The sequence below is a fragment of the Hippichthys cyanospilos genome, chromosome 10, assembly GCF_059441005.1.
Source record: "Hippichthys cyanospilos isolate Australia breed blue-spotted pipefish chromosome 10, RoL_Hcya_1.0, whole genome shotgun sequence".
Lineage (NCBI taxonomy): Eukaryota > Metazoa > Chordata > Actinopteri > Syngnathiformes > Syngnathidae > Hippichthys > Hippichthys cyanospilos.
In genome coordinates, this window is record NC_142378.1 from 7,947,458 (window position 1) to 7,961,441 (window position 13,984).

General features: G+C 38.4%; 1 long non-coding RNA gene across 1 annotated transcript; it reads right to left on the reverse strand.

The window, feature by feature from the left end:
* Positions 1–386: 386 nt before the first annotated feature.
* On the reverse strand, positions 387–13,972 carry LOC148416938 (uncharacterized). Its single transcript, XR_015867017.1, has 3 exons — positions 13,846–13,972; positions 792–1,037; positions 387–692 (listed from the first exon to the last, which is right to left on the reverse strand). It is a non-coding gene; the product is annotated as an uncharacterized LOC148416938 (long non-coding RNA).
* Positions 13,973–13,984: the final 12 nt, after the last annotated feature.

The following is a 13,984-nucleotide window of genomic DNA, read 5'->3' on the forward strand; positions in this document are numbered from 1 at the left end:
AGCTATGACTGTATTTAATTGATTGCAATTAATCTGTTAATCTGACACACTTAGAATATGTAAGTGTCTTGTGTCATTTCACTAGCAGTTTAGTCAAATTTCTTTATGCAGCGTTGCAATAATGAACCTTTGAAGTTAAGTTTAATTGCAATAGTTTGACCATGAAACATATACTTTTCATTTTCTACATGTGACTGATTGATGGATTCAGTGGATTCAGATGGATTCTTTGGGGCGGGGCATTCCCCTCAAGGACCAAACACTTCTACGCAAATAGTCGCCTGCAAAGACGGTACGTAGCGTTCAAGGCCAAACCAAACGACAGCTGATTCCCTTGAAGCAATCGGAAATTAAAAGCATCCCAAAAACAAAACGGTGATGTCTACCTCACTTTGTCTGACATCAATTGTTGGAAAAGTCACAAAAAGCTTTTATGGGTATGAAAGTCTAGTAAAGCAGGTGTACTTGGGCCAAATGGACGAACAGGATGTGCAGCTGATAGATATCCCGCAGCCTAGCCTGATCCGCTCGTGGTGATCATTGCAGGTTTGGTTAACATGCTGAAATACTCAGAACATCCTCTTAACCTACCTGCCCATCAGCATTTTTGCCACCTTTCATGTGCCTCAATGACCCCTCCCACACACACTCTTTATTTGGGATGCAGCTGTTCTTTTGGGTACTTGCAAGAACTGCAACGGAGACAAAGAAAAAAGACAACACTGAAAATGATGTTAAGCGTTGGATTCTTGAGCAAATCCATCATTTTGTGAAGTAATTCCCCCACAAACCTTTGAGGTTTTGAGAAAACAAATCCAAAAAGCGGCCTTTCACCATGTCGATGATGGGAAACTGGATTTTCGACCCGCTATCAACACAAACAGATGCTCGTTTCTTGCAACTGTCTGCGACACATTTGTTTAGGGTCAAACATCGAAAGCTGTAAGCTCTGCATATGCCCGGAGGCCCAAGTGGAAATGCTCATCGATGGACCACCCAGGAGTCTTCCTCAAACCAAAAAAGGGAAGGCGTTTTGTCTGAAAACACAGAGCGGGACATATGTAGGGTGAAGAGTAGACATCTAAAGGAGCTAATGAGTCAATTTTCACACTCTGAACCGCTAATGTCCACATATGGCCTTTTGACATGTTTGCATTCAAATTCCACACAATTAGCGCTGCGTTTGAAAAAAATTATTGACTCAGTTTTCCTTTTCATAGCCCAACATCTACTTTTAAAACAAATCAATCTGTAACCCCCATAAAATGCATGGTTACTAAGCCTGATGTAATACCTCTTTCCACCACAAGGTGGCGCATTTTTTTCAAATACAAATAGTCAAGTCTGGTGAATATGACTGAAAATCATACAAAGCACTAATTTACTCAATCAAATCAGTATCTAAAGAGTTGTTTCCTTGAATGTACACATTTATTGACTGAAGGAAATATTTTGCATTGAGCACTCCAAGGCCTCTGCTTGCTAAGACGTTATGTCTCAATGCTAGGGTGCTCAACTAAGTTTTTGTTTTTTTTTTGGGGGGGGGAGTCTAAATTTCATTCTATTTAAGAAATTCAGAGTTCTAGAAATGTCTTTTTTATAAGTTTTCGCATTTTATTGTGATAAATAAGTAAAAGAGGATGCTAATTGGGGATTTCCGGTGCATCTGCTGGAAAACGTGCAGCCAGTATAAAATTTAGGAAATTGAAGGCATAATAGCATTTTGCTAAGTAACCACTAGAACACAATATATCACTAAAGTGCTTCATGTTCCAATGAATTTGCTCCTAATTTGAAAAGAAAACTATACTGTTCATTGAAAAGCAATACATTCAATTGGCTGGTAACCATTTGAGAGGCACGACGTACGCGTCGAATGATACTTTGAGTAAAAGAAGAAATTTGATCAATAGCTATACAGTGTGACAAACAGAATAGATTGATGGAGACAGTGGCGACATTGAGATCTGAAATATGTTGGGTAAATGCTTTTGGAAAAATTAAATATTGTCAGCATGGTTGGTGCTTTGAGCAGTCCATCTGTGTGGTGTGCCAGCAGGGGCACAGGATCTGGATGAGTCAATATTTGTTGTTGTGCTTCGAGTGTCTACTTTATTAGAGAACTCCACAGGCAGCCTATGAGGTCACCCAGAAGCCACTTCATCATCTTTCTTTAAGATCTTCCCTCACAGAACGGAACACTCTTCTTCCACACCCAGGATATAGCGTCAGCTCGGTCATCTATTTGTCGAAATTTGTCTGTGAAGTGGCTTTAAAAAGAAAGATCTGAACACTGAAGATGTGCATGGTCCCGCTGAGGAACTGTCGCCAGCATCTGCTGCTTGTTGGAGGGCTGGCGTGTGACTGTGAATATCCCCCACATTGTTTGGTGTATCACTCAATTGTTCTTCTCAATTTTGCGTCAGCGAATAAAGTAAAGCTTGCACATGTACTGTGGAAACTACTCAAATGTCGTGCTGATGGGTTCATGGATGTGGAGCAGGCCCACTACAGCATGGGGAAGACTAGAAATTGTCATATCCATTCAGAGCCTCTGTACAGTCTTAGAGAAATGATGCAATTGTTGCCTCGGGGATACAGGTCTATAATTTGTGATATTGTAGAAGTGAATCAGCCCCTAGAAGCCACTCTAAAAACTGTTCTAACTCTAAAAACCAACAAACCAACCCAACGTTTTGGTTAGAAACTGACACGAATTGTGTTCATGAGTGTAAAAATGTTGGTTTAAAAAATACACTCAAATATTTGTTTTAAAACAAAAATGGACTGGCTGAACTTTTTGGGTAAAAGGAATAACTTAAGAAGTTGGGTAGGTCATTTTGACCCAATTTGGGTTATTTTGAGCCAATAACTCAAATAATTTTTGTTTCAAAACAAAAATGAACTGAGTTAAATTTATGGGTTAGTCGATTAACTCCAAATAATGGGTTGGTCCCATTTTGATGTGATTATTTGGGTTATTTCTTAACCAAATGTTTTTAGAGTGTAAAGAATTAAAAAAAAAAAAACCTACACTTGAAAAGAGAGGTATCTCATATCCCAAACTGGGTCTTAAAAGGACTGCCAACTTTTCTGGAAAATGAAAAACTGATGGTTGGGTTGGTCCTCGTGTGTTTCAAAACAAAAAAATGAAGTAACCCAACATTTTGGGTAAACTTAATAGTTAAAAATGTTGGATTGGTCCCCTCTTGGCACTATTTTTGACTCGATTGTTTTAGGCGGGGGACACCCCGAACTGGTTGCCAGCCACACAGAGATGAACAACAATTCACGCACGCAATCACACCTAAGGACAATTTAGTATGTCCAATTCATCTGCCATGCATATTTTTGGAGTGTGGGAGAAAGCCAGAGTGCCAGGAGAGAGCCCATGCGGGCTCGGGGAGAACATGCAAACTCCACACAGGAAGGCTGGAGCGAGGTGGATTTGGACCGTGACCTTTGAACTGTGAGGCGGACGTGTTACTCACTGCGCCACCGCCAATATTCATCATTGTTATAATAATTGATTGTTTAGAGACCCCAAATTATACCACGTGACATACACCCGCCTCTGATAAATTGATGTCTACTTATTTCTTCTAATGAGCAGTACGTCATAAAAAAAGTTCAGTTCGTGATAAAATATTTGAGTATACTATTATACTTCAACTTGAAACATTGTTAGGAATTTAATGAACATCTCCAGCATGTGTGTAATATGACAAGAATGGCCTCAGGAATGCAACTCCCACTGTCAGTTCCCGCTTCCAGCCGTCTGTCTTCGTTATGGTCATTCCCAAATGCTCGTCATGTGATTTACAGCTGCGGGCCCCAGCTCTGGTGATGTAGGGCAAATTCCTAAGCGGCATCAGTCAAGTTTCATATACACAGCAGGAATTGGTAGAAGACATGGACTGTCGTAGAAGACTGAGCTAAGTTGCCTTCTCCGTAATAAATTGCAATAAGCGCCCTCACACGTTATGAAAGAATTTTAGAGTTTGTGTAAAAATGTAACCATTTTTATGACTCACTTTTTGGTTCGGTCTGTCAAAAAACGTGAAAAATATTGATCTTTGTTTTATAAAACAAAAGCAGATTATTGTAAAAGGTCGTTTTAATACAATATAATAATCAGTCTGCTTCACGGAGGGCAAATTAAATCTGATCATCTCAACTGTCTAAGATTTTGGACAATTGTGGGTCAATGAAAATGATTTAAAAAAATCATTTGCTTATCGATGTTTTTCTATGTTTTTCATTTTGTTCCACATCATTCTTTCAATATGTTAGCTAAGGAATCACAGTCTTGGTAATGTAATAACTAAGTAGTCGTGCCATGTTGAATGTTGACATGTTGTCACCATCTGGGTGAAATTTCTTGTCTCAAAGTTTTCCCCTTGAAGTGAAATGATTGGACAAAACACAGCACAAGGGATAATGGTGAAAGATTTTTCAATCGTGATCAAAAGTAATTTGTTTTCTCCTTGGGCCAAAAAGGACTGAAAACAACATACATTTGATTTTTCAAATTCATAACGCATTTGTATAACATTAAGCTACATCCAATTCTGAACCCAGATTTTGGTCATTGGTTTTTAAATCGCATTTAAATCCAAAATCAACATTTTGATTTATTACAATTAAAACAAATGTTCATTCATTGTAGCTTATCAAATTTGCAAAGATACTGTATGCCTTATAATGTGCCTCATAATAATGTGATCGATATACTTTGGAGTAGATATTAATGCCAAATTCAGTGTCTTGATAAGCGACCAATGGAAATGATCCAGGGGCATAAAAGGCTGCACATTGAGCTGCTAGTTATACCATGCGGATGTTAACCAATGCATTCTTTTACCACGCACTCGAGCAGGACATCACCATAACAGGAAGCCGTCGCAACCCCACCCTTCTCGCTAACATATATTACATGTAGCTGGAAACATGAAAACAATATAACGGACTTGTTGGCGCTGACACATTCCCAGCTGTCAATGCCGATGCCAGATAAGGCCGCTATTGCTGCTGTGCGACCCTTCCCATCATTGTGAGCGGCCATTACGAAGCCTGTTGGCAACACGTGAGATAATGCGACAGATTCGGAGAGTTCACCACCCCCCGAATAAATGATAAAGGGAAGAATCAAAGCATCGGCCCGTGTCTGTCCGATAGCGTGATGACGGTTAAGCGGCAATGATAAGAGAACGCCAGGTGTGAGAGCTGCACGGTCTTTCATTTAGGCTCGTTTTGTCCAACCTTTCCCATCGAGTCAGGAACACGGTTTGGAAAAAAATACTCCTTCAATCACTGCTATGTCTGTGATCCAGCCCGCCCTTTCCCTTGCCGACCTGAAGACCCGGCCAAATATGATGCAGTCCCGGCTTAGATGGTAATGGCGGCACGATAATGATAATCATTACTGGAATGATGATGACAGATGCCGATGCTGTGTGTAATTTGATGATGTCAGACAAAGACAATGACAAGATTTGGTGGTGGTCAGAAGGAGGCTAGGGGGGGTGCACACTTGTGCCTATAAAGTAATTGGACAGTAAACACAGATGGGATGAAGGAAACTGCAGACAAGTTCTGATGGGCAACATATGGGCGAGCTTTAATTTGATATTTTTATTTCTCAATAGCATGCCTGTAACCAGGTTCTCTGTTAAAAGACAAGGTGCAGACATGGAAAAAAGTTTCCAAACCCTTTGAAATGCTGGCATGTGTAACTCTGGCTCTTTTCACTTTACTGGAAAAACAGTTGGGTCAAAAATAACCCAATTATGGATCAATTAGGGACCAAACACTTCTTGGGTCAATTTGACACATTTTTTTTAGTGCAAAAGGAAAAAAAAGGTCAATTTAACCCAAGTAAATGCTGATCCCCTTTTGACCCAGACTTGGGTAATTTTTTAAGCCAATTGTTTTTAGAATATACAGAAGAGTGTTACATTACGAACAAAAAATAACTGCATTATTAGAAGCCAATTAACATGTTAAATATTTTACAGAATTGCATTTGTTTAGTGAGTTTATGACATTAAATGGCAAGAATTTAGTACACTGAAATATGCGTTTTTAAACCCCTGGGTCAAAAAGGAATCCACCCAACATTTTGGCTTATCAATTTGGTGTTAGGGTATCCTACTGAAAATACTATTGAATAATCAGGTACTCGGATAAGGTGTTTTTGGTTCCTTTCGAACTTAAGTTGGGTTGTTTTTGAGCCAACTGTTTTTAAATCAGAACCATTCATTTCCTGTGCCTAGGTTTGACTTGATCTGCCCGATTAAGTGCGCATTAATGTGAAATGTAGAGGTTTATTATGACGTATTTAACGATGATTTAATGGATCACATCATATTGTGAATCTTATTAAAAAATAATTATAATGAAGCGTGACAAAAATGATATACACGTTGGGAAAAAAAAAATCTGATGTGTTTTCCTAGGAATTTGTTTATGAGTTGTATGAAATGTTTGGGGGGGAAAAAAATCTTTGAGTGAAGCTGAAGAGATACGATAGCCCCCACCTGACTTGAGAAAGACTGTGTTGCTAACTTTCTACTTGACAATAAAGCATCTTCACTTAGAGTAGCTCTGTGCATTTTCTGGTCTCCTTCCAAGGATGGAACTGTACTGTTGACCCAGTAGACAAACACGTGTCTACCACTGCACAATGTGAGGAGGACCTCACAGCTGGTTCTTGCGTGAGGCAACCTGTTTTGTTGCTTCCACAGCAGGAATCTATCTAACAACTATTATCTTGGCTGATTTATTTTTTTTAATCCATGAAATAGCTTTTGCATAGTTGTAGAAAGGAAAAATGTGAGTCTTGCAGGAATTCTATGAAAATTGAAAGTGAATCCATCCAAAGAAGCAAATTAGGACCACATTTTGGTTCACTTTTCCACATTTTTTATTCGACGTTATCAATTTTGGAATCAGTTCAACTTTAAATTAAATTAAACGTCTATTTCTGGATAAGTATCAAATATACATCGTATTTTCTTTACGTCTGTGAATTGTCATCATGCACCAACATCTGGCGCCCTCTACTGTAAGAAACGGATATAGTTCTATTTAGGTTTGCTCAGAAAGGAGGTCAAACGCGGCCCAAGACTGAGAGACCCAGTTACCCCGAGGAGCAACATTTTTACTGTACGCCTCCAGTTATTGTGAAAGCCTGATCTTGGATATTGTGTGTGTTAAGAAGAAGGGGGCCTGTTGTCTTAGCTTAGAGCTGGAGAGTTCACTGGCTCCACACTTGAGGGTCTACAGCAGCGTTAATGCCAAGCACAACAGACAAAAGGAGGAATAACAGTGGAGGAGTGCAGAGGAATGGAGAAGGTAAAAGAAAAAAAAAAAGATGGCGCATCCAAAAGAGGGTCTGCCAAGTTTTAGCAACTGCAGGGAGCAGACAAAGCACCTGGCTGAGTGAGCATGAGGATACAAAGGAGCGTCAAAATTTCAAAGTTACTGGGGGGGGGGGGGGTTGGGCATTGGTTGTTTACCGGCATGTTTATGATGAGAAAACCAGGTAAAGTACACGAAAAGCAATATGGATTGCATGGAGAGAATACAAAGCTGGATCTTACATATTCATACATATATCGACCGTATTAAAACTCAATTTAAATCAAATTAAATTTTTGCGGTTCCCTGTCACCTTCCATTATCACTGATCAAAAACTGTGGCCCCCTCCATTATTTAAATTGCTCATCCCTGCCCTATGATATCCAGGCATTGAGCAAGCTGGTTTGTCACTGGCCTATTCGGTCTCACTCAACTGGACATCAATGATAAAAGATGAAAATAAATGTTTCCATAAATTGGTGATAGCAATGGAAAAACAAGTGTTAGCTTGAACAATGGAACATTTAATGTGGTTTGAATGAGTCTTGATTGACACCATTCAAGAGTAATGAGCACATTGCGGAAGGCAGATAGAGGTGATGCAGACTACATACTAAGTGCAGACTGCGTTCGCGTTCTAATCTCGACTTGCTTCAATTGGGCTACAATTTACATGTTCCCCAAAAATGAGGCCATCTGGCTGAGTGAATATACAAAATGAGCAGGTTTTTCCATGAATGCCTTTTTTTTTTCTCTCTCTGCTTCTCTGATGAGGGGAGCGCATTCCAAGATGACAATAGCAGCATTCATGAGGCTCAAATAGCGAAAGAATGTTTTTGGAGAGCATGAGACATCATTTTCACACATGGATTGACCAACTCAAAGTCCAGATTTGAACACCATTGAAACCTTTCCAATGTCCATGAAGAAGGCTTTACAAAGCAGTCAAACTCTCCCATCATCAAGACAAGAGCCATGCATCCATTTTAGAGAGCTATTTTATTTAATCTAGGATCACAGATGAATCGGAGCCTAGCCTAGTTGATTTCACCGGAGAGGTGGGGTAAACCCTTGGACTGGGCGTCAGGTAATCACAGGGCCTACACAACCAGAGAAATTCAATGCTTGTGCAGTATTTTGATCATTTTTGGGTCATTTTCTTCCACATCATTTTAGCCTGGTAGTGTAATAACTACGTGATCGAGCCGTATTGAACATGACATGTTATCACCATCTGGGTAAAATTGCAGCCCCCCCCATGTCATCTCTTTCAATGCTTTCCCTTTGATGTGAAAAGCTTTTGATGAAAAGATCAAAAGATTGGACAGAATGAACTGAAGATGCATGTTTTTGGAATGATGGGGGGAAAAAAGTATTCCGTGAAAACTACAATTCCATAAAAGAAGGCCTGCCAGGATTAGAATCATTAAATTTATAACTGTGAGGCAGATATGTTAAGCACATTGCAATATTCACCAAAAATTAATTCAATACTGGATCATTGTGAAACGTTGTTGGCTAATTTCCTGTCACGTTTTTAACATTACACAGGGCTGCATTTGAGGATTACTTTCATAATCGATAAATTTGACCATTTTTGTGGTGATTGATGAATCCGATTTTTAAAAAGTCCCACGCATGTCCTTGGTTATTTCTCGCCAAAATATGTCTGCTCTTATTTGAGCTATTCAGCAGCTCAGGCAAACTCGGAACCGCCACCCCTGTTGCAGCGAGCCAGCTGGTTTCCTGAACTTATTTCCCACCTCCCCTGCCATGTTGTTATTGGCAGAGTATAGCAGACGACCGCAGAGCTGGGGCCTCCGTGGTCGCTGGTCCACATGGCCTTAGGGGCCGTCACTGTGAGTAGGACAGTAAATGCCATCACTCAAAATGAAATATTCAGGCCGCTTGATATCATGCCATAACACAAGAGTGGTAATCCATAGGAAACACTTCCAGAGTTCTCCTCTAGCTCCACCTTGAGGAGTGAATTTATCATCTTGAGTGGTAGCGACAAACAGAGGCTACATTACTGTACTGTGCAAAGTTCTTCTCCAGAATTTGAAATTACCAACCGCTGACTACCAAGTTCACCAGAAGGCAATCTAAATGAACAGGATCCATTTTTGGAAATTTCCATATCCGGGCCACAGTAAGACACATTATCACACGTCAAAGAAAACAAAGTATCGAAAATAAGTCAAACTTTATTCAACTTGCATTGAATAACTTGCACAATTCATGCACATGCACAGTTTAGTCCACGCAACACACGTAACATGTTTTTGTTATGTGGTATTTCACAAAACATTTCTGCAATTGTGACGCACATCTAACCTCATAGAGGTCTGCTTCTAAAAGAGAGCATTTTTAGAAGCTCGTCTATGTTGCACGTGTAGTCAAGACTGGCTGTCAAACAGGAACAAAACTCACTTGACTGTTCGTCAACAATTATTCAGCACTTTAGACAACACACACCCACATGCCCATCAAAGTCAAAATAAACTTTAAGGCCTGTAAGCATGAAAGTGTTTTAACCTGTAAGGCTGTCCTGAGAATAGAGAACATTTTTTATTGTGGTTAACGTGTTTAGTGGAATGCTGGACTACGAGCTATTCCATTTTTATGCATACAGTCGTATAAATTTACACCTCGTTCATGCTTACCAACAGTAGTAAAACCATTGGGTTTGAACCAGCGGTTCTCAAATGGGCATGTACGAAAACACTTCAGGGGGTAAATAAGATTTTAACAGGGTTTCTGCAGGTATCAGCAAATTAAATTGAATGCTTTATTTTGCTGTGACAGGAACAGTAGTTTTCTTTTCAAATTAAGAGCAAATTACTTGGAACATGAAACAACTTTGTGCTAAAATGTGTTATAGAAAATCCTTTGCAAAATATTGTTTGACTTTATTTTGTTGAGTTTTGTAAAGATGTGCATTGTCATTAGTGACGCGATCTTTGATCCTAAGTGGTACAACCCTACCACTACACTTTGCCGTCCCATATTTATTTAATATAATAGACATGGATAGCAGTGCCACTCATTATTTTAAGGTTTTGTTTTTTTTTTTCAAAATTGCTTCGCACTATTCAGGGGGTACGTGGCTAAAGAAAAAAATCACAGGGGTTAGGAACCACCTATTTTGATACTAATCTGCTTTAATGCCCACAGGCCCAATGGAACTTTAGAAATACACTCTAAAAACAGAAAGACTATTTTTTTCTTTTTTGGGGTGTGGGGGGGTTATACTGTGTATTTGTCATATGAATTAAAAAAAAATGAAATTTTGTCTTTAACCCAGGGGTTCTGCTCTATTGAAGAGTCATGAATAGTTTTAGAATTTATTTTAAAATAAAATGAAAAGTAAAAAAATATATACCGTACATATATATGCAACTCACACAAAAAAAAAGTCATTTGGTTGCTTTGTGGGTTATTGATGTTACCCCCCTTTCCAGGTAAATGAACAACCCAAAAAGTTGTGGCGGCCTCTTTTTGACCCAACTGGTTTTAGAGTGTATCTCCAAACCAGGAAGTTCATTTCAAAGAGTACGAGAAAAGGGCGGTTAGTCTTCTTTAAAGCAGAACTCAAATACTAACTTCATTGAGAAACTTGCACAATAAAGGCATTTTTATCTAATCTCGCAGATTACACTGAGATAAATTTTGTGCAATATGCATTCATTGACCTGCCTTCGTTCCAGACAGCCCACATTCCTTCTCTGGTGCGATTAGCATAACACACCACTGCTACTTTGTCTCGCTGAGAATTAATTATCTTGCCTGAAATTAGGCTTGGTGCACACTGAGGTCCACAGTCATCTCATTTTAAAGCAATGTGTAGTGTAACTTTAGAGATTGTATTCAGATTGTCTGAGAAAGCCATGAAATTTACAGGATAATATGGCATGCGCTTTTCATCTGCATTATCGCAAATGCTCGCAATCACTCGCAGGACCTGTCACATTGTCACAATTTTGAGAATTCCTATGTGCTGCCACAAAGTAATCTTTCATCTCTTCTTGTCATTCTGCTCATTTTTGTGTCACACGTTGTTTGCCTACAGGTTCACGTGTCAAGATATAAGCAAGTCGAAGGCACTAAAAACAAGGTTAGACGCGGTTCAGGCTGAAGGGGGCAATAGTCTTGGCTTGAGTTCAACTTGAGGTTCCTTTGTAACGCGTCTACCTCACTGCCCACAAACAAGGACTACGCTTTGAAATGGGGATTCCCTTGGTACAGAACTGTACTCATACATATCTACTGTAAAATTCGGACTATACACCACTACTTTTTCTCAAACTTTGAAATCTGTGGCCTATAGTCAAGTCAAATTGTTATTTGCAGCAGTACATTACTGATCCATAATCAGACACCTAGTTTAATTTTAAAGTTTGTATATTGCCACCAGGGGCAAGCGCCATCAATAATTTGAATCTGAATGAACAACGAAATGAAAATACTCCATATAAACTCCCCCAATAGAATGAAAAGGCTAAATCCGAATGGAATTTCATTCGGAATCACGGGGGTGTTATAGTATCATGTGGACAGCTCAATCAGAATAGCCAAGTTCTTCTCCAATGAGAAAACTTCTTTCAAAGAACTTGTAACTTGTTTTATCATGATGGTGCTTTAATAAAAGTGCTAAGAAAATCACAACTACTGTGCTAAAAAGACGAATGAAATCCATCTTTACAATTCACGTGATCGATATCGACGTGTGACATGGCCGATCTGATTAACAGAGCGAGTGTGTAAATGGCCGAGCAGAATAGATCAAGCAAGTGAATAAATGAAAATAAATCTTTAATCGGGATGACAAAAAAAAGTCTCTGTGTAAACTCGGATATATATTCAGCACATGGAGGATTAAAATAAATTTTGACTGTGACTGTGATGACTGTAGCAGAAAGAACTAATGTACCAGACGGTGTTTGTTTTGTGGTCGTGGGGGAAGGAAGGAAAACGTTTATGTCGCTTATCTTCTTTTTGGATGGAATTTTCCTTTTGTTTTTTTGCTACTGTTAAGAGTATGATTGGTATGAAAAGTAGCATCATGTGAGCGCAGTTTTAAATCTTATCGATGTAACCCAAAACTGATGAATGATACCAGTGACGGTTCAAATACCAAAAGCAAAAACAGTTTTAAAAACTATGATTGTTCAATGGTTAAAAAAAAACACCGACATATATTATGAAATCAATTGCTTGGGTGTCTTTCAGACATGATTAAGGTGTAGGATTTTTTTGATGCACTCTTTCAAATGCTTGGCAGTTAAATCGAGATTTTGTAAAAGTGTCGGAATACTCGATGAATGGTTTACAAAACATATTTACATCAGGTACTAATAACTGTTTTGTGGCATTTACAGAGATAGTCCACATGTTTTGTCGTGTTCAGCAGGAGAAAGTTAAAATTTTGTCAATTATCAACCTTTTTGGCATCCGACGTTTTTGGTCACTTTTTTTTAGCCTATCACTTGAAAATATTTGGAAAATAATATAATTAAGTACTTGAGATTGAATGTCTGGACTCTTAATAATGTAAAATTATGTCTTTGGGATTGAATGAGTTAATTTGATCATTATTTTTCATGTGAATGTAATACTTATAGAAACACTTATTTTTCTCTTGCTGTCGACCCAAAATGACATCACGTGCTGAAGGTTCTGGTAACGACCAATCAATCACTGCTCTGCTTATGAACGCCACATGACAAATAGGTGAGCTATGTTTGTTTGTAAAATGTGTTCATTAAGGTATTATTTGATTGTGAAAAATAATTTAGTTATCAACTTAATTCCAGAGAGAGTATTATGGCTTTACTGCTAAAAAATTGCAAAATAAATTTACTTCCTTTTAAACAAATTATGCAAGCTATGATTGCTAAAGTTACATTGAGACCGACTTCAATCAATATACATCATTTTTGTTTGAATGGACTTTTGCATGTGATTGTTTTCAATAAATCAAAACTTTAAATGAATGTTTGTTGTGTCATTTATTTCCATTTAAATCGGTTAAGATCGTAATTGTTCAGAATGTGTGGAGAAAATTCAGTGTACACTGTACCAATCAAAAGTTTGGAAATATCTTCAAGTCCATTCGGTATTTTACCCTCACGAAAGCATTAAATCTGCATAACAACTACATAAGGAACTGTACACCACGTATAAAATTATTTTTCAAACCATAATATGTTTCACATGTTAGATTCTTCAGAGTAGGCCCATTTTCCTAAGATGACAGCTTTGTAAATTTTGATACAGTATTTCCCATTCAGTAATGTGATGTGGATGATGTTTTATGACCTGCAATGACTTTCAGTTCACAGGTGTACATTTTCAAGAATTAATAGTTTGAATTTGTTGTCTTCTGAATGAGACCGATTAAAAGTTGATGTTTTTTTCCAAACGTTTAACGACTTTGTGAAAAGAATCAAGCAATATTCAACGGAAGTAACTCAGCCTACCTTCTTGTGCGACTTGACTGATAATGTAAAAGTAAACCAAGCATGCCCTTGATATTTAAAGATTGTTACATTATAATCTTTGTTTTGTTTGTACGGCCATTATGCTACTTTTTATCGCCTCCTCTAGTGGCTGAATTGT